Source organism: Callithrix jacchus, chromosome 16, assembly GCF_049354715.1.
Source record: "Callithrix jacchus isolate 240 chromosome 16, calJac240_pri, whole genome shotgun sequence".
NCBI classification, from domain to species: Eukaryota; Metazoa; Chordata; class Mammalia; order Primates; family Cebidae; genus Callithrix; species Callithrix jacchus.
This window is the reverse complement of record NC_133517.1, coordinates 52,132,040-52,153,493: the sequence shown is the minus strand read 5'-3', so window position 1 is coordinate 52,153,493 and position 21,454 is coordinate 52,132,040. Positions and strand designations below refer to the sequence as shown.

General features: G+C 43.3%; 1 long non-coding RNA gene across 2 annotated transcripts in view; it reads left to right on the top strand.

Annotated features, from left to right (window-relative positions):
- The first annotated feature begins 43 nt into the window (after positions 1 to 43).
- LOC144579731 (uncharacterized) overlaps positions 44 to 21,454 on the top strand; it is a 109,283-nt gene continuing 87,872 nt past the window's right edge. For both annotated transcript variants that reach the window (XR_013527941.1, XR_013527942.1), the window contains exon 1: positions 44 to 151. This is a non-coding gene — a long non-coding RNA (uncharacterized LOC144579731). The remainder of the gene's footprint in view (positions 152 to 21,454) is intronic.

The window sequence follows — 21,454 nt, the reverse complement described above, 5'->3', positions numbered from 1 at the left end:
AGCACATCAGCACGTACAACGTGTGCCCTCCCTCTCACGCCGCAATCTTCGCCGCGGCTACTGCGCGCTCCCTGGGGCCTAACCTCCTGGGACGAGGGCGTCCTTCTACTTTGGAGCTCAGGGCGCTGAATGCTCTCTTAGTTCTATCGAGGTACATTTCCGCTCTCGGCTAAAACCCTAGCCTCAGCCTCGCGGAGTTCTCGAGATTTCACGAGAACTTGCTTCTCCTGCTTTTCGCCACCTAGGAGGCCTGAAAATGTTACTGTAGGGCTCATTCGTATTTCCTGTTGTTGTTTTTTATAACATTTTTCAATTTCCTTAATTTCTTCATCGGTCTTCTGGCCATTCAGGAGCATATTTTCCAATTTCCATGTGTTCGTATAGTCTCCCAAATTCCTTTTTAGGAGAATTAATTTTATTAATTTTTAGTTTTATTCCATTATGGTCAGAGACTATTATTTCAGTTTTTTTTTTTTTAGTGTTTTAAGACTTGTTTTGTGACCTAATACATGATCTGCCCTTGAGAATGATATATATGCGGATGAAAACAATGTGTATTCTGGAGCTGTTGGATGAAATGTTCTGTAAATATCTATTAGGTCCATTTATGCTATAACATAGATTAAGTCTAATGTTTCTGTGTTGATTTTCTGTCTGGAAGATCTGTCCAATGCTGAAAGAGGGGTGTTGAAGTCTATAGTCATTATTATATTGGGGTCTAATATAATTTAGCTCTACTCTTTGCTTTATACATCTAGATACTTCAGTGTTTAGTGCATATATACTTACAATTATTATATTCTCTTGCTGAATTGACTCCTTTATCATTACATAGAGAAATCTAGACTTCTATTGTGGCTTTAAAAAATTATTTGTGTTTTTTGTTTTCTGAGATAGGGTTTTGTTCTATGCCCAGGCTGAAGTGCAGTGGCACAATCATTGCTCACTGCAGCCTCAAACTCCTGGGCTGAAGCTATCCTCTTGCCTCAGCTTCCTGAGTAGTTAGGACCGCAGATGGGCCTTACTACAGCTAGTTTTTAAATTTTTTTGTAGAGACAAGGTCTTGCTATGTTGTCCAGGCTAGTCTCAAATTCTTGACTTCAAGTGATCCTCCTGCCTTGGCCTCCCAAAGTGTTGGGATTATAGGCATGAACCACTGTGCCTGGCTTACTGTGGTTTATTTTGGTGATATTAGCAATTTTATGAAAGTGGATCTGATAAGGTTTACCTATTTTAGAAGATAAAATGAGACTTTAAAAATGTATTTATCTTTAATTTCTTTTGATTAAATGATTAGAAATTCCTACTAGTGAAAATGAGAATGTTTAGCTTATAATTTTCAGTCTTGAAAAATGATTGGAATGCTGAAACTCGTGTTTTAAACATAAAGTCAGTCCTAGTTTCTTTAACAAGGGTATGAAAAGAAAGGAATGAGAACTGTTGCAAATTGGATTCTCTGGAAGCAGATGCTGACACACGATTTGGGTGCAGGAAGATTGGTAAGGAGCAGTGCCTATAAAGGAAAGGTGCTAGAGGGAAAAGACCCATTGTGATGCAGGCCTGGCAAAACCTTAGCAAACCCAGAGTGGCTTTGTGAGCACATATTGTTGATCAGAGTTGTTCTGTGTCAGGCCAAAAGCTGGACCTTTTTGCCCCTCCCTTCTTGGTCGCTGAATGTGGGTTGCTTGGAGAAAAATGTGATCTCAGCGCTCAGCAGCTGATGCTGACGTTGAAGGAGCTGAAAGCTGGAGGCTGTCTGCTGACTCCACACCTTGCAGTTGGCCGCAGGTTCTTCTTGAAGGATATCTCAGTGATGCCCCTCCATGGCTACCTCAGGAACCATTACAGATTAAGAAACTCTTTTTTTTTGAGATGGCGTTTCACTCTTGTTACCTAGGCTGGAGTGCAATGGCATGATCTCGGCTCACCACAACCTCCGCCTGCTGCGTTTAAACAATTCTCCTGCCTCAGCCTCCCAAGTAGCTGGGACTACAGGCATGTGCCACCATGCCCAGCTAATTTTTGTATTTTTTAGTGGAGATGGGGTTTCACCATGTTGACCAGGATGGTCTCGCTCTCTTGACCCCGTGATCCACCTGCCTCGGCCTCCCAAAGTGCTGGGACTATAGGCGTGAGCCAAGATTAAGAAATTCTTAAGGGATGTCAGTCAAATGCTGAGGATTCCTGGTTCCAACAAACAACCAAGATACTATATATATATATATATTTTTTTTGAGACAGAGTTTCGCTCCTGTTACCCAGGCTGGAGTGCAATGGTACAATCTTGGCTCACTGCAACCTCTGCCTCTTGGATTCAAGCAGTTCCCCTGCCTCATCCTCCCGAGTAGCTGGGATTACAGGCGTGTGCCACCACACCCAGCTAATTTTTGTATTTTTAGTAGAAACGGGGTTTCACCATGTTGGTCAGGCTGGTCTCGAACTCCTGACCTCAGGTGATCCACCTGCCTTAGCGTCTCAAAGTGCTGGGATTACAGGCATGAGTCAACTTGTCTGGCCCAAGATACTTTTGAGACAATTTTGAGAATATGAATATAGACTGGGTATCCAATGATAGTAAGGGATTAGTGTTAATTAAAAAAATTTTTTAAATTTTTTATTATATTTTAAGTTCTGGGGTACATGTGCAGATCGTGCAGGATTGTTACATAGGTACACACATGCCATGGTGGTTTGCTGCATCCATCCCCCTGTCATCTACATTAGTTTTTTCTCCTAATGTTATCCTTTCCCAATAACCCCACCCCCTGCTATCCCTCCCCTATCCCCGCTACCCCCTAACAGGCCCTAGTGTGTGATGTTCCCTTCCCTGTGTCCATGTGTTCTCATTGATCAACAACCACTTATGAGTAAGAACATGAGGTGTTTGGTTTTCTGTTCTTGTGTCAGTTTGCTGAGAATGATGATTTCCAGCTTTATTCATGTCCTTGGGAAGGACATGAACTCATCCTTTTTTCATGGCTGCTTAGTATTCCATGGTGTATATGTGCCAAATTTTCTTTATCCAGTCTATCATTGATGGGCATTTGGGTTGGTTTCAAGTCTTTGCTATTGTGAACAGTGCTGCAGTGAACATACGTGTATGTGTGTCTTTATAGTAGAACGATTTATAATCCTTTTGGTATATACCCAGTAATGGGATTGCTGGGTCAAATGGTATTTCTAGTTCTAGAGCCTTGAGGAATTGCCACACTGTCTTCCACAGTGGTCAAACTAATTCATACTCGCATCAAGAGTGTTAACTTTTTTATTGGGGATTGAGAAATGAATATGATGTTTATATTCACACAACACTTCGACACTAGATGTGTGTGTTCCTCCCCCTCCCCCGCCGACATCAAGCAATTCTTCAATTCTTTGGACCCCAGCTGGGTGTATGACAACTTAATCTAATCACAGGCAATGAACCACAGCACTCAGCCACAGCTGTGGATTCTTAAAGACAGAGACTTAAAAAAATGTGCGTGTGTATGTGCGCATGCACATATGTGGAGGGAAGGTGGAAGAACTGATCCATTTCTACATCCAGATTGTGGGATACTCCGATGAGGACAGAGAAAAGGAAAAAATCAGGGAGGGCAAGTTTCTTATTCAAGTTCACATCTAACGTCATTTGTGATGAAAAGAGCAAAGGAGTGGTGGCAATGAACCTGAACTGAAGGGAAAGCGTACCTTTGCAGACCGATGTTGGAGGAGTTGTTCAGGACGACCTTGAGTAAAAACAAGACCCTTGTAAGGCAGCTGAGGCTTCCCAAGCAGCAGTGCTCACTGTGGTTCTGTCTGGGGAGGTAAGTGGGACTTGGAATCAAATTGCAAGAAAATCCTAGTATTAGGGCCTTGATGTTGAGCCTGATTGACTTTGGTATATTCCCAAGCCCTGAGTACCTTATCAGAAGTTCTTTCTGCTGCTCATGGCCATGGCTGAGGAGTCCTGGGAAAAGAGCCTTAGTAATCAATTGACGCTGAAAGTGCTTTCAGATGTTTTAGGCTTGCTTTATGGCTGAATGTGGAGGTGCCGAGAATCAGGCTTTGAACTGCACGGCAATGACATGGCCAAGTGCATGCCTTGAGAGGCAAAAAATTATAAAAGAATGTGGAATTGAAGTTTTGTTAAGTGTAGGTTTTTAAGCTGTGTATATGGAACACTTTCCATATAACACACAGTAACTTCTCCACTGTCACTCTGTCACAGTAATGTTTATTCCTCCCACACTGCTACTGATTCCCTGCTTCCCAACCTTTCTCCAAAAAGCTCCCTGTGTGCTTTTTCTGTCCTGGTGAGAGAGATAAACAGGATGGAATCACAAACGTTGGAATTTCCCAGCAGGCCATGCAGAGGCCCCACCTTGCTGATGTGGTTTCAGTGTTTCCAGGGACTATCAGCTCTTTGTTGACGCTCAGGAATAAAAGGTCAGTTTCCTTTTAGGCCCTTTCATTCCCAGACTTGCCTGGGGATGGCCGACTCGTATGCAGAAGAGAGACTGAATCAGTTTAAAGCCACAAACCACAATCCCTGGCTACTGATGATTTCCTAGGCCCTTTCTTGTCTTTTGGTTTTTCTTTTCTGTTTCCTCCCTCCCTCTCTTCTCTCCCTCTTTCCCTCCCTCCTTCCCTTCTCTCCCTCCTTCCCTCCCTTCTTCCCTCTCTCCATCTTTCTCTCTCTCTCTCTGTCTCTCTTCTTTTCTTTCGACAGAGTCTTGGTTTGTTGCTCAGGCTGGAGTGCAATGATACCATCTTAGCTCATCACAACCTCCCCATCCCAGGTTCAAGCTATTCTACTGCCTCAGCCTCCTTAGTAGCTGGGACAATAGGCATGCACCACCATCCCCAGCTAATAGTAGAGACAGGGTTTCACCATGCTGTCCAGGCTGGTTTCGAACTCCTGACCTCATGATCCACCCGCCTTGGCTTCCCAAAGGACTGGGATTACAGGCATGAGCCACCATGCCTGGCCCTTGGCTGGTGTTTCTTGTGCTGGTTATCATTGGCTTCAGGGAGATTGAGCACAATCTTAGAGCTTTACTCTTCCCTGGCTATTCCAGCAGATTGGCTCCAGCTTCCTGCTCCCTGCTTTCAATTATAGAATATCTCCCTTAATTTGCAGTTCCATTTTTTGTGCTCCTCTTTATCCAGTCGTCCACAATGCTGCTACCTGTCAGGTTTGTGCTAGGATCTGGGAGCAGAGAGATGACTAAAACATGGTGATAGATCTAAAAATTTAGGCTTGAGTTTAGGGCAGAAATATCTCATAGGTGGTGTTGTGTGTACTTATACCTGGAGAGACGAAATGCTGGGTTCTCTCTCCTTCTGTGATGAGGTAACTCAACCCGTTAGCTCATTACAGGTCGCTCAGTGGTAATACTCCAGTTCTATCGTTGCTTTCTATGCCTTAGCCAGAATACTGCTCTGGAAGAGAAACTTCACTTATCAGCATATGGTTACTCTGAAGTGCAGTTTGTACAGGAAAGTCAGAATTAATGCTACCTTCTTTCCCTTTATTAATTATTTTTAAGGAATTTAAACACTGAAGATTTCAGAGATTGTACGCCTTCTTCCCCAACTAGTTTTCTCCTCTGTCCTCTGGCCCCTATGTAATCTAGATTCTTACTCTCTCTTTCTCTTAAATCCAACTTTGTAGAGCTTCAGAGAAAGAATTATGGACTCATTCACTCTAAAATACAAATGACAACAGGTTACAGTGTGATTACTCCAGACAGACTTTCTGTTTAACTTCCAGCAACATCTTAAATTAGAGAAATAAAGCTTCTTGGATAAGAATAACATGTATGCACTTACTATTATATGCCAGCTATATACAATGTACAATTGTATGTACAATGCCTACAATAACCCTGTGAGTAAGGTATTCTATGTTATTCCCATTTTACAGATGCGGAAATAAGGCTCAGATTGTTTCAGTAACTTGCCAACTAAAAGGTGACTGAGGTGAAACTAAAACCTATGGTTGTCTGCTTTCAAAGCCAGACATCCTGTTCTGGAATCACATCCTGTTCTGCCTTCTTGGTAGAATTTCAGACATCTTGAACAAGGATAAAGGGCTTTGCGGGAGAGGATTGCTTCCCAAGGTTGAAATCTTCCATTAGACAGACCCAAGTTACTCATTGTGTCAGAGTGTATGAAAGAGCCTGGCAATCACCCACGAAATCAAAGATTTGTCACTGGGAGCGTCATTGTTGAAAATAGTTCTCTGCCACTGCAGCAGTAGTGATGCTTTAGCTGCAGCAGCTCCTGTCTGCTTCTCCAACTCCTCCTTCCTCTTGTTCACTTGATCCAGTCACACTGGCCTTTTTCCTGTTCCTCAAGCATGCCAAGCTCTTTTCTATTTCAGAGATTTGCATCTACTGTTCTTCTCCTGTATCTTTTTTTAAATTTAGTTTTTTTTCCAACTTCATTGAGGTGTATTTGACAAATAATGTCGTGTAAGTTCGAGATGTACAATGTGATGATTTGATATACATATAAATTGTGAAATCATTTGTGTGTGTGTGTGTGGTAAGAACATTTAAGGTCTACTCTCAGAAAATTTCAAATATGTAATACAGTATTGTTAACTAGAGTCACCATGCAGTACATTAGGTCTGCAGAACATATTTGTCTGAATATAAATTTTTTTTTGAGATGGAGTGAATATAAATTGAGATGAAAGTTTGTACCCTTTGACCAGCATCTCCCCAGCTACCACCCGCAACCCCTGGCAACCAATATTCTACCCTCTGTTTCCTATGGGTCCAACTTTTTTAGATCCCACTTATAAGTGAGATTTTTCCTGGCTCTTTCCATGACTAACTTCTTGACAATCAGGTCTTAGCATAAATATCACTCAATCAGAGACATTCCCCTGACCTTTCTCTGTAACATAGCCACTCCCTATCCCCCAATCACTCTCTTTCTCAATCCTCAGTTTCTTTTCCAGCTTTTATTACCATCTGAAAGTATCTTCTGTCTTTCCCTACTAACTGTAGGGAGAACATGTACCAGTTTTGCTCACTGCGATGATTGTGGTGCCTGGGATGAGGGGCACTCAGGAAGCCTTTGCTGAATGAATGAATTAGTTCAGGCATCCTTTGCTCATTAAAGGCTACACAAAGGCTGTCTCACTACCCCAAATTCGTCACTGCTGGTTCCAGTTAACCACAAGAACTGCCATGGCTGTTATAACAGGCTTTTTCTTATGTGAAAGTCAGGGGTTCCTGCCTTTTGCATTTATGAACCAAAACTTGACAAAAGTGATCAGATATAATTCTGGTTAGTTATTAGGCTGAGGTCCAAGATAATTCATGTTCTGGTTGATACTGTTTGCTTGAGCTTGGTTTGAATGTTAATCCTCCCCTACCCTATGTCCCCAAATTCATTTGTTGAAACCTAATCACCAACATGATAGTTTTAAGATGTGTGACCACTGGGAGGCACAGCCCTGCTGAATTGGATTAGTGCCCTTATAAAAGAGGTGATGGTTGGTGGGACACAGTGGCTTATGCCTATAACCTCAGGACTTCGGGAGGTTGAGGTGGGTTGATCACCTGAGATCGGGAATTTGAGACCAGCCTGACCAACATGGAGAAACCCTGTCTCTACTAAAAATACAAAATTAGCTGGACATGGTTGTGGGTGCCTGTAATCCCGGCTACTTGGGAGTCTGAGGCAGGAGAATCACTTGAACCTGGAAGGCAGAGGTTGCAATGAGCCAAGATTGGGCCATTGCACTCCAGCCTGGGCAACAAGAATGAAACTCCATCTCAAAAAAAAAAAAAAAAAAAAAAAAAAGGTGCCAGTGAGCATCCTTGCTCCTTCCCCATGTGAGAACACAGCAAGAAGGGGTCGTCTGTCAACCGAGAAGTGCCCTCACTAGAAGCTGAATCTGCTGGCACCTTGATCTTGTACTTACCAGCATTTAGGCCTGTGAGAACTAAATTTCTGTTGTTTGTAAGCCTCCCACATTGTGGCATTTTGTTGCAGCAGCCCATACGGGCTAAGTCAGGGCATCTTTCAAATTCTCCCTTTTTGTGTGAATATTGAATACCTCTGGATGAAAGAATATTATGACAGAATGGAAAGACATGCAGATATTCTTCTGAAGTTGGATGTCAGTAACTCCTGAAATCCTACAAAACTAGATCTGAAGCTTGGGGGTTTGCATTAGAGTTAACCAGTGATTTGAGAAACAGTTTATAGGGCACTACATAATATGGTCCTAAAATTACCTGTATTGGAATCATCTGGGGAGGGCATGAGACTTATTTAAAATGCAGATTAATTAACTGCAGCCGGACCTCCTCCATCAAGATCTTGGGAGCTGGAGCCTGCCATTCTATGTTTTGACAAGTCCCCAGTTGTATTTTATTATATGTTCCTCAAAGCTTGAGAACCAGTGTCATTAAGAAAGGAAATTGTATTTCATTACAACCTACTTATCCTGAGGAGCCTTAGGAAGGCTACCAGAACAAAGCTGTCAGCATTCAGGCTCCAGTCAGCTTTGGAATCTCAGGGGTCCCACCTGAGAAATGGCATAAGTCTTGGTGTGGTGTACGTATGGAGAGTGTTACAAACCTCTGGGTGGCCAGCATTCACTATTTTGCCTTAAAGGGCCTGGAGCATGTTGGCACTTTGCTTGGGAAATTTTTGTTTCTGGCCTGCCTGCTTTCTATTTCACAGGGGTGTGAAAAGTGAGAGTTTCTAAGAAGCCTAATGAAAGACATCGCCAAGCTCTCTAGTCACAAGAACTTCCTTGGTTCTTTTAGATGTTGCCCTTACTGTTTTGCCCGAGGAAAGGCATAATTTGTTCTCACCTTGCTGTAAACATTGTTTAATATTCAAAGTATTAGTTAGGCTCAAACATCTGTCTTCTGTATCTGTTCTTGTCTTTATGGGTCTTTCTCTGAAAGCTTTTCCTTTCACCTCTAATTTCTCTTTTTTCTTCTTTCATTTGTCTGAATCCTTCCTACACTTCAAGGACAAATCCAAGTTTGTCTTAATCCACTAACTGCCCATCTACCTGACGCTTTTTTCCTGGCTTGAATTCCCAAAGCAGTTGTACCATGCTGTTTACTACTTCACTAAGTTAAAAAAACAGAATAGAATAGAATAGGCCAGGTGCAGTGGCTCATGCCTGTAATCCCAGCACTTTGGGAGGCCGAGGTGGGCTTATCACAAGGTCAAGAGGTTGAGACTATCCTGGTCAACATGGTGAAACCCTGTATTACTAAAAATACAAAAATTAGCCAGGTGTGGTAGTGCACACCTGTAATCCCAGCTACTCAAGAGGCTGAGGTGAAAGAATCGCCTGAACCCAGGAGGTGGAGGTTGCAGTGAGCTGAGATTGTGCCACTGCACTCCAGCCTGGCGACAGAGTTAGACTCAGTCTCAAAAAAAAAAAAAAAAAAAAAAAAAGCGGGGGAGGGGGGACCAGGCGCGGTGGCTCAAGCCTGTAATCCCTGCACTTTGGGAGGCCGAGGCGGGTGGATCATGAGGTCAAGACATCGAGACCATCCTGGTCGACATGGTGAAACCCCGTCTCTACTAAAAATACAAAAAATTAGCTGGGCATGGTGGCGTGTGCCTGTAATCCCAGCTACTCAGGAGGCTGAGGCAGGAGAATTGCCTGAACCCAGGAGGCAGAGGTTGTGGTGAGCCGAAATTGCGCCATTGCACTCCAGCCTGGGTAACAAGAGCGAAACTCCGTCTCAAAAAAAAAGAATAGAATAGAATAGAATAATGGAAAGTGTTGCTTAACCACATCTTACTATTCCCCTGCTCTCAGGAATCATGAATGTTTTTTGTGCAGCCATCATTCAAGAGAAAACCCCATGACACTTTGCCAGCACACAGGACACTTCTTGCAGGGGCCAGCAGAGGGCAGTGGAGCACCCGTGGTTCTTACTCCTTTTTCCACCTCTGACTATGACCAGGATAACACAAGGAGCCATTTTTTGGTGTCCTGTTCCATCTCTTCCCTCCCCTCAGTCTGTAAGCCAAAACCACAGACTGTGACCCTTTCCCACTGGGAAAACCCTCTTGAGTATTTATTTATTTCTAGAGAGTCTTGCCCTGTCACCCAGGCTAGAGTGAAGTGGCACGATCTCGGTTCATGCAACCTCTGTCTTTTGGGCTCAAGCGATTCTCATGCCTCAGCCTCCCAAGTAGCTGGGATTACAGGTGGCCACCACTACACCTGGCTAATTTTTGTATTTTTAGTAGACATGGAGTTTCACCGTGTTGGCCAGGCTAGTCTCCAACTCCTGGCCTCAGTGATCCACCTGCTTTGGTCTCCCTAAGTGCTGGGATTACAAGGCCTGACCCCTCCTGCCTATTTTAAATGTAAGTTTTGCAGGATTTAGTTTAGCAATTGCATCTATGTAAGTTACTCCTACTCTCTTGGCATGGATTGACCTTGCTGGTGGGGAATTCCAGCCTGTGGCCTGGTGAAAGGGGGAGATGGGGTGAGAAGGGTGCAGAGGAAAGAACTGCTGGGAACAATCCCCTGACTTCCTAGGAGGATAGGGTTGGTCCTAGGCTGAAGAGAGCAAACCTCCCATATCCCTCAGGGGCCAAGCTCCCTTCCTGGAATGATCGGTGATGAAATAGCTGTTGGTTCTGACTTATCAAAAGGGTCATGTGCTGCAAGAAGTGTTTATCTTTCCATGATGTTCTCAGTGGGCTGTTTACTCACACATGTCTTATTCCAAATCCCAGGGCAAGAGGAAAATGCAGGTCCTTTATCCAAAAATCATGAAGAAGTTCAGTTTGGTGACTGAGAGCATTAAACTTAGCACAGGGTTCCTCTGAGCATGGAACACATCCATGAATCTGGCCCTGCCTTCAAACTTGCATAAGGTGAGCTCTTCTGTGTCCTAGACCAGGGAATTGGTATGAAAGCTTCCCATATCTGACTCCTTTACTGCCCTCGGGAACCAGGGTCTGGAGAATGAGAAAGATACACAGAGAAAGTGGATGAGATTTTATTTGACAGATGTGTAATGCATACTGTTTGAGGCTCTGGAGATCCCCAAGTTAACAAAACAAAGTCCCTGCCTTCATGGAGCTCGCACTCTAGTTGTAGAAGACAACAACAGACAAACAGGCGAGTGCCCATAGATAGCAGGTTGGATAGTGATAAGTATGCCTGATAAACAGGGTGGGGGATAGGAGTCGCCGTTGTAAGGAGTGCTGTTAGATTTCAGGAAAGGTGGTCAAGAAGGCCTCACGAATTATGTGCTATTTGAGCAAAAACCTTTAGAAAGGGAGTCATGCAGCATCTGAGGATAAGCATCCAGGTAGGAATAGCAAGTGCAAAGGCCTGGGGCCTTCCTGAGTTTGAGAAAGAGCAGGGAGGACAGGATGGTTGGTGTGGAAGATTGGGGCCTGGGAGGATGGAGAGAGGTGGAAAGGGGAGGCCAGGTCTTATGCAGTAATGATTTTGCATTTTGGATGAAATGGAAGCTTTGGAGGTTTCAGAGCAGAGGAGGTTTGTGATCTGACTTAGATTTTAAAGGACTCCCTCTGTCGTCCATCGAGAAGAGACTGTGGAGGCATAGAGTGAAAGCAGGGTGACCAGTGAGGAAACTCTTATAATCATCCTGGTGGTTGTGGACTCAGGCATTCATAGTGGAGGTGATGAAAAGTGGTCAGATTCTAGGAAAACTATAAGCTCCCAGGGGGTGAGGGGTCACCTTGGTCCTGTTTACCACTATGATTCTGTTGGCACGCACAAGATCTGTCATGTATAGGTGGTCAGTAAATATGTATTTAATGAACCAGGGAGCAAATACAAATAGATAACATCAAGATATCTTATAATAGAGCTATAAGAAATAACATTAAGAGAATGTAGGCAGAATACATTGAGAGTTATTCCCACTTTGCTTCTATTAAATCTGTTGAAATGTTAAAGATCAGTTGATACGAAATAAATTACATGTCTCAGCGCCACATAGCCTGTGAGCCTGAATATGCTCAAATGGACAGCTTGTATTTTTAGTATGTGGTCAATAGGTGGCGCTGTATCTTGTTAGGGCTTCGTCCCCGACTAGGCAATGTGAGAGGAGGCTTACTGATGTAGATCAAAATGCTAAATGCAGTCTTAACTGGAGTGAATTCTGGGTCTGTTGAAAATTAGATTAGTTTATCCAGCAATTTGGTAGGACTCTCTTGGAATTATATATATGAAACTAATATTTGAAAATGTCAATTCTCCCTTACATGGAACATTTATATATTATTTAAATGATAGAAAATGCATTTCAGTATTTTCACACGCTGCAGATGCCCTCAATGCCTGAGGACAATTTTACTTTATTTCTTCTTCCATATGATTCTGGTATATGTGTGTATCTTCGGTATATGTCTATTTTGGCTGCTCTCTGTAAAAAGACCACTTAAGGCATCATTAGATTTATTTCCTTTATTGAATGTGTAGTTGGGTGAATGTACAGAAAGGAGTGGCATGGGGAGAGGGGTGTGCAAGGAGAAAGTGAGGCGAGGCTGTAGTAAAACTTAGGAGACTGTGAGGTTGTGTGGGACATTCTATGAACGCTTTTTGGATAGTAAGTTTCTTCCAGCTGTGGGCTTTCTCTACCAGCCAGGCCATCTTTCTCCACCCAGAAAGCTCTCAAAGCAGTACCACCTCTTGCAAGATTGCACCCCTTGAAGCCCCGCAGCTGGCTGGTTCTTTCTTGTCCAATGCCCAACTTTCTGCTGTTGGAATTTGTTCTTACAGATTAAATCCTTCCATAGTCAGGCCTGGAGAAGTGGAAGATCAAAGATTATGGGTTGGCTTTCCTATGAGTCAGGCAGAGTAAACATCACCCTACAAGATGACTTGTGTCCCCCCCTCAGGAGTTCCTGGGTAGACTTGAGATCTGTAGGCATCTGAGGATGAGATCTTATTCTTTCATGGTGTTAATGATACGGCTCTCCTGAAATGAAAGGCTTTGAGAACTGCTTCTGCCAGCAGACCTGTAAAAAGGATACAGGTCAATAAATTGTTGTTTCTGATGGTTTTCTCTCTAAGTGATATTTCCGCCTTTTCTTTTCTGGGACCTGGTGCCTGAAACTGGAGGGAGCACAGTTAGCTGGTCTTTCCCTCCTCTCCTAAACCAGCACCTTCTTCCCTCCTTGCTGTGATCTGACACCTCTGTCCAAGAGGCAAATGCTGTAACTGACCAGCTGGCATGCCCCTATTTCTTTTACAGAGTCCTTCCTTCAAGCCCTTCGACTTGCCCTTCCTCCCTCAAGCCTTCCTTGAGGTCCTTCCATCCACTTCATATTTGTGGATTCGGCGAATGCATGGTGTGTAGCTGCTGCATCTCAGGCATCATGCTGGCTGCTGGGGAAACAGCAGGGCACACTTTCTGTCCTCAACCTTTCCTGAGAATAAGCCCCCTTCCTTTTGACTCATTTAAAGCCTGATTTTCCTTCGATGATACTGCTTTGCTTTGGGCCTTGCCTAAAATCTCCCTTATAGTCTAAGGCTAGAAAGTGGGGCTTTCTATCTTCTTACCTGGCTATCATTTATATATTGGCTTTTTATCACCTCATGGGTGACAAGCTGGCTCAAAGAACTTTTGGACGTTATTTTTGCATTCAAGGAAGACGGTGGGGGAAGCACCAACTATGTGTGTTCATTTGATCAGAGAAGCATATATTTTTCTGCAGGCTCACAGGAGAGTTTTTGTGTCTCTGCATTGCCCCCTTTAGCTAAAAGGAAAGTGGGGAAAATGAGTATGTGCCTTTAGGAAGAAAGGGTTTGGGAATGGCTTCTTAAGTCAGTCATCCAAGAACATCGGTCCCCGAGGGACACTCAATCCAGCAGCTTATGCTCTTCTGTACAAGTTGCTATAATCTATCAATAGTCAATATCACACCCATTGACTCCTGGGCTGCCAATTCTCTCCTGACTTCATCTCCTGTTATCATCTAGCTGACTTTAACTTCAGCATTGGCAACACTTGGCCTTAGAGTTCCTTGACCTCTTCCACGCCTCTCTTTGACTCCTCCTAGGCAACCCATTAAATGGCTAACACTGAACTCACCGCTTTACCCAAACTTTCTCCTCCTCCTGCATTCCTGTGACTGACTCATGAAAGTTTATCTCACTTATCACTGTCACTAAGATCACTGGATTCATACCATGCCACTCTGTTGTCTTCACCTCTGGCATCCAAAGGTCCCTGAAGCCTGTTCGTCTTATTTCTGGAATAGCTCTTGCCTCCTCCTCTCTCTGTACTGCCACAGCTCCACTTTATGTCCTGATTTTCTCTTCCTGTTTAAAGCCATCCTCTGAACTGCCACAATTATGTAATTATGCCATATAATTTGATTTGATTGTTCTTCCTTGGTTAAAAGTCATTCATGGTTTCTTATTGTTTTAGTATAAAATAAAAGCATGGCATTCAAAACCTTTCCTGTTCAGCCCATCCCTGTAGCCTGTGCTCTTTTTCTTGTCATTCTAGGTTTTCAGTTTCCCAAAACAGATCTCAGGGCTTTGCTGTGTCTGGATGCCTTTTCTGCCCTTTTCCCTTGGTTAACTCCTGTGAGCCGAGCTTGAATATAACCTCTGCAACGTTGCTTTCCTCAATCTCTTAGGCAGAATGAATCAAAATGATGAGGTTTGACTGCCTTCCTTTCTACTGTTGCACTGTTCTGTCATATTTGTGACATTGTTTTCTACATGCATGCTGATCTCCTTTAGGAGGAGACCAGTCTCTGATTCAGCTTTACATCTTTAATAGCTGCTGCAGTGCCTGGCACATAGCAGGTGCTCAACAGAGGTTTGTTGAGCAAATATTTTTGAACTATTGTGGATTGCGATGGAGGAAATTTTCTGAATGTTGTGCATTTGGTACATTCTTAATGTGGTAAATATGATTCCTAAAAGTTTAGTGAAGAAAACTTCAGAGAACAAATGTTTACCACAGTGTAGAGTTCTTCAGTTTCCAGGATCGGAGGTGGTGTGTGTGTGGTTGATGTTTTTAGAGTGAGGCAATGGCTTAGCCCCGTGGGAGCAGATTGCATGAGACAAGCACCCAGAATGAGGGAGATAATGCCAGCCAATCTGTCAGATTTCATCATCTGCTGGTCCTGGGCTGGTAAGATTCTTTATATATGCCTCTCTCATGCTTACATCTTGTGAGGAGCTGCCTTCAGATTTCATCCTCTGCAGGTTGCTTATACAACTCAACATCTAAAAATAATGATTTAGGATAGCATATTATTTATTTTGAATTTCATAAATGAATCTTGGTATATTTTCTGTTGTTGTTAAGCCCAGATTCTAATTATTTCTGCTCTGTGATGAAATCTATAGGCATGGAGAAGAGGCAGACCTCTTTCATAGGTTATTTCTTAGTCAAGCAAGAAATAATATTTTTTCTTTTAATTTTATACTGCTAAACTTATAATTGTATAATTATGAAAAAGCAGTTTGGGGAGTAGTCCATTTATGACTCAAGAATATCGCTGGTCCTTTCTTATTGTGCACCAAAAGAAAGGACCAGCAATTTACTTTTCGAATCTGGGAAACCTACTTGTGGGTGGGGTGTGGGTGTTGCCAAATAAAACGTGTGGGTTGGCAAGTTGTCTGAATATACTTGCATGACTGTGGGTGAGGTCGTGGGTGTGTGCATGTGTAGCTCAGCAATGACAACAAAATCTCATAAGGTCTGAAGAAAGATGGGACATAATGAACTCATGAATAGGTATCTATCATAATTACACATGCATCCTGTCTTTCTGTGCTAGTATTGTTGAAGATAGCTCTCCTTTAGCAAATTGATAATATTTGAAACACTTTATGTTCTAAATAGTTTAAATATCTTCCCTGGATATTATTCATATTATTAATTTTCTTTGCAATGCCTTCTTTTCAAATATGCTATAAAGGTAATCTTCAATCAAAGTTGAATTACTGTTATTTTTAGAGTAGCAGGATCTAAAATGATGAGGTTTGATTGCATTTGTCTTATTTCCTAGCCATAGAAGTAATCATGATAGTTCTTTTTATCAGGTTGAAACAAAGCATAGGATCATCTGTATATATAATATCTTAGGTGTTTCCTAGAAATATATTTTATAGTCAGGTTTAACTAGGGAAATAAGCAATTAGTAATTGCTAATGAGTTAGAAGGTACTGTTCAGGAATTTTAAGGCAGATCTTCCATTTTGGGATTAAAAAAGGAATGATTCTGATGGGTTTAAGTATATCGTCTCTTTTGCTTTCACATATGGCTTTGTGTGAAAAAGAAAGAGACAGTTCTAAATGGGTAACTTGGCAGGAATGCTGGTGATAGGAGATGATTTTACAGAGTTGATAGAAAGAGCAGGTTTGGCCTTGAATGCAGAAATCTGGCCTCTGTGGGCTGAATACAGAGAAAGGACAGTGTGAATTTCCCAATATTGTTGTTCCAAAGGTGTGGCAGCAATATCAAAGCCAAAAATCTATTGTTGGAGCCCTGAATCTCACATTGAAGAAGAATGTTGCAAGTATCCTTTTTATGTAGTGGATTGGATCCAGGTTTCATTTGAGTGATAGCTTAATTGCTGGTCAATAACCTCTTATTTTTTTTCTTCTGTTTAAGAGATTAAACTTTATTCAGGGCACAGTTGAAGAGAGAACAAAGAGTCAGTAAATTAGCAGCATAATCTGTTGAGTCATGAGAAAATAAAGGCTTTTCCCACACGCACAGAAACATTTCAGCTTGGATGACACAAATCTGTCCTTTAAGTGCCACAGGCATTGTTTCTTCTTCCTGCATCCCTCCCTATAGGTTTAATGCCAGCCATGGTGCCCCTTTCTTGTTCTTGTTGTTGAGGTTTTCCATCCTTCCTGTAGGGAAAACATTCCTCTTCTGACTTCCTTGAAACTGCTCGTGAAAGTCACCATGGTCTCTGCCTTGCTACATCTAAAGCTTGATTCTCAGTCTTCATCCCACCTCACCTTGCGGCAGCAGCTGACATAGTCGCTCATGCTCACTCTCTCCTCCAGCAAATGTTTTCTTCTCTTAACTTCCGAGACTCTGCACTTTCCCTCCTACCTTTTCTGCTGCTGGATACATCTTCCCAAATGCTTGCTGCTTCCTTCTTTTCTCATTGACACATCCAGGCCTCAGACCTTAGATCGCTCCTTTTTCTCTGCCTTCCACACTCTTGGAAATCTCATCTGGTGTCCTGGCTGTATGTGCTGCAAACTCCCACACGTGTATCTCCAGCCCACACCCATCCCTGAATTTCAGACTCACAGAGCCAACCATCTATTCCATGTCTCTGCATTTCCACCTTCACGTGTCTGAAACTGAACTTTAGATCTTTCTTCCAAGTTGGCTTTCCTTGCCTTCTTTCACATCTCAGTTAAGGACAGTTTCATGTGTTTAAGTGCCTGGACCAGTTGCCTTGGAAGCATCCCTGACTCCTCTCTTTTGCTCATTCCACATCTAACCCTTCAAAAAACCCTGATATCTGGAGTCTCTTTACCACTTCTTACTATGTCCGCTGCTACCACTTTGGTGTGATCCACAAACACCCCTTGCTGGACTATTGGAGTTGCCTGTTAGCTGGTCTTCAAGCTTCTATCCTTGTTCTCCATGGTTGGTTCTCCCTATTACCCTCAAAGTAAAGGCCAAGGCCCTCATTAAGGCCAATGAGGCTCTGCATGATCTGTCCCTTCCCCCAACCATTCCCTCTCTGACTCCTCTTCCTGTCACTCATCCATTTCAGATACCATGGCCTCTTTGCCGCACCTTTAACTTTCTAGATGTGTTTCTGTTTTAGGGCCTTTGCACCTGTGTTTCTGCCTACCTGGAATGTTCTTTCCCAGACATGCACATAATGAATTCCCTCACTTCAAATCCTCTCTCCCATGTCATTTTCTTGCTGAGGTCACCTTGACAACACTAAGTACCATTGCAATCCCCTCCCCCCAGCCCTGCTGACTCCCGTGCTCTATTATTTTTCTATAACAATTATTATCTAGCAAGATACTATATAATATGCTTATTTTTATGCTTTTAAAATTGTCAGCCACTCCACGCTAGAATGTAATCTTCATGAGGGCAGGGGCTCTGTTTAGTATCCAGTACCTATGATGGTATATGGCACATAATAGGTTCTCAGTGGATGTCTGCTGAATTAATGAAAGAAAGCAATAGATGCTAGGGTGGTAGGCTGGCTTGCTCCCCAGGTTTTCTCTCAAACCTTTGATCCAGGGAGACCTCAATTCCTAAAGTATTTGCTGGGAAGCAGGAGCAAGAATGAAGTTTCCCTCGGGGTAGTTTCTGGGAGAGAGAAAAAGAGAGCAGAGCAGACTTTTCTTGCTATTGCAGGGATGAGTTGAGTGATTCCTACTTCAGTGATGGAGGTGGGTGGTCAGGGAGCCTGGCCTGGCTTGATGTATTTTGCATTCTGATATTTTTGCTTAACATTATGTGATGAGCAGTTCCTAATTTTAAAAATAGTTTTCATGATGATTATTTTAATGACAGCATACTTAAAATACAGTGTTAATGACCCAGGCTTGAAAGCAGATTTGTGGATGCATGGAGATGGTTGTGGATTGCTCTTAAGAATGTGAGGGTGGCCAGGCGCGGTGGCTCATGCCTGTAATCCTAGCACTTTGGGAGGCCAAGGTGGGTAGATCACCTGAGGTCAGGAGTTCAAAACCAGCCTGGCCATCATGGTGAAACCCAATCTTTATTAAAAAAAAAAAAAAACAGGGAGAGGACTCAAGATGGTGCTGTGAGAACAACCCAGGATTGGAGCTCTCGTTGAATCCACGGAGAGGTGAGTCGGAGCTGCATTTCCAGACTGATCTTTGTTGCCCACAGAACAGGGAAATTCCCAAGTATAAAGGAGATGCGGGATGCCAGGCAGTACCTCTGTCTGGCGAAGCTGGCAGCCGGGGTGGCGGCGGCCGGCCCTACCCAGCGCTCCCCACAGGGTGCACTTGTCCGGGTGGCCTGTTGAACCAGCAACCTGAGACTTGAGAGGGCTGGACTTGAGACTGAATGAGACTTGGACAGTGGGCCAACCCAGGGGATTGCAGGGACAGAGCGTTTGGGGTAGCCCAGTGGGATGAACAAAACCACGATTTCAAACGATCCCCGTGCAGACGGTCCGAGACGCTCCGTGGGGGAGGGGCGTCCACCATTACCGAGGCAACCCGCCCCAACTGAGATACACACCCACTGCTGACACAGCCTGCCATTGCCGAGGCAACGTGGTGGAGACCACAGCAGAACAGCAGGGCGTGGCGGAGACCACAGCAGAACAGCAGAGCCTGCAGCAACATGCCGAACCACACAACAGCAGGGCGGAGCCTCGGCAGGCAAACAGTGGCTAGTCTGCCTCCTAGCTGGTCAGGACATCTCAACGGACATCCAAAATAAAGCCCGAACCCCCCAACACAGAGCATTTGAGAAAAAAGGGTTTTTTTAATGAGCTCTGTTGCAGCAGAATCAAACATAGCAGCCTAACAGCCCTGAATGAACAACAGAGCTCACAGCTCAGCAATTGAGCTCCTATAAAGTACAGACTGTCTCCTCAAGCAGCTCCCTGACCCCTCTATATCCAAAAGACTGACATTTGGCAGGCATCATGCTGGGACAAAGATAGCAGAAAAAGAAACTGGTAGCATCCCTCGCTGTGCCACAGCTGCTAGAGGTGCACCCCAGACAAGCAGGGCCTGGAGTGGACCTCAGCAGTCGTACAGCAAAGGAGCTAGACTGGTAGAAGGAAAACCAAGTAACAGAAATACTTCATCATCAACAATCTGGGTGTCCACTCAGAGACCCAATCGAAAAGTCAGCAACTATGCAGACGACAAGCGGACAAATCCACAAAGATGGGAAGAAACCAGCAAAAAAAGGAGGAAAACCCCCGAAACTAGAACACCTCGCCTCCTAGAAAGGACCAAAACTCCTCACCAGCAAGGGAACAAAGCTGGACAGAGAATGACTGTGACGAAATGATGGAATTAGACTTCAGAAGGTGGATAATGAGAAACTTTTGTGAGCTAAAAGAACATGTATTAAATCAATGCAAAGAAACTAAGGAACTTGAAAAAAGATATGAGGAAATGATAATAAGAATGGATAACTTAGAGAGGAATATGAATGAATTAAAGGAGCTGAAAAACACAATACGAGAACTTCGCAAAGCATGCACAAGTTTCAATAGCCGAATTGACCAAGCAGAAGAAAGAATATCTGAAGTCGAAGACCAACTCAATGAAATAAAACGAGAAACCAAGAATAGAGAAAAAAGCACAAAAAGGAATGAACAAAGTCTCCAAGAAATGTGGGACTATGTGAAAGACCTAACCTACATTTGATAGATGTACCAGAAGGGGACGAAGAGAATGAATCCAAGCTGGAAAATACTCTTCAGGACATCATCCAGGAAAATTTCCCCCACCTAGCAAGACAGGCCAACACTCAAATGCAGGAAATACAGAGAACACCACAAACATATTCCGCAAGAAGAGCAACCCCAAGGCACATAATCGTCAGATTCAACAAGGTTGAAATAAAGGAGAAAATACTAAGAGCAGCCAGAAAGAAAGGTCGGGTCACCCACAAAGGGAAGCCCATCAGACTCACAGCAGATATCTCGGCAGAAACACTACAAGCCAGAAGAGAGTGGGGGCCAATATTCAACATTCTTAAAGAAAAGAACTTTCAACCCAGAATTTCATATCCAGCCAAACTGAGCTTCAGAAGTGAAGGAAAAGTAAAATCCTTTGCGAACAAGCAAGTACTCAGAGATTTTGTCACCACCAGGCCTGCTTTACAAGAGCTCCTAAAAGAGGCACTACACATAGAAAGGAACAACCAGTACCAGCCATTCCAAAAGCACACTAAATGCTAAAGAGCATCAACATAATGAAGAATCTACAACAACTAACAGGCAAAACAGCCACTTAGCATCAAAATGGCAGTATCAAATTGACACATAACAATATTAACCCTAAATGTAAATGGACTATATGCACCAATCAAAAGACACAGACTGGCCAATTGGATAAAAATCCAAAACCCATCAGTGTGCTGTATCCAGGAAACCCGTCTCACATGCAAGGATACACAAAGGCTCAAAATAAAGGGATGGAGGAAGATTTACCAAGCAAATGGAGAGCAAAAAAAGCAGGAGTTGCAATTCTCATCTCTGATAAAATAGACTTTAAAGCAACAAAGATCAAAAGAGACAAAGAAGGCCATTACATAATGGTAAAAGGATCGATACAACAAGAAGAGCTAACGATCCTGAACATATATGGACCCAATGCAGGAGCACCCAGATACATAAGGCAAGTTCTTAATGACTTACAAAGAGACTTAGACTCACACACAATAATAGTGGGAGACTTTAACACTCCACTGTCAATATTAGACAGATCAACCAGACAGAAAATCAACAAGGATATCCAGGG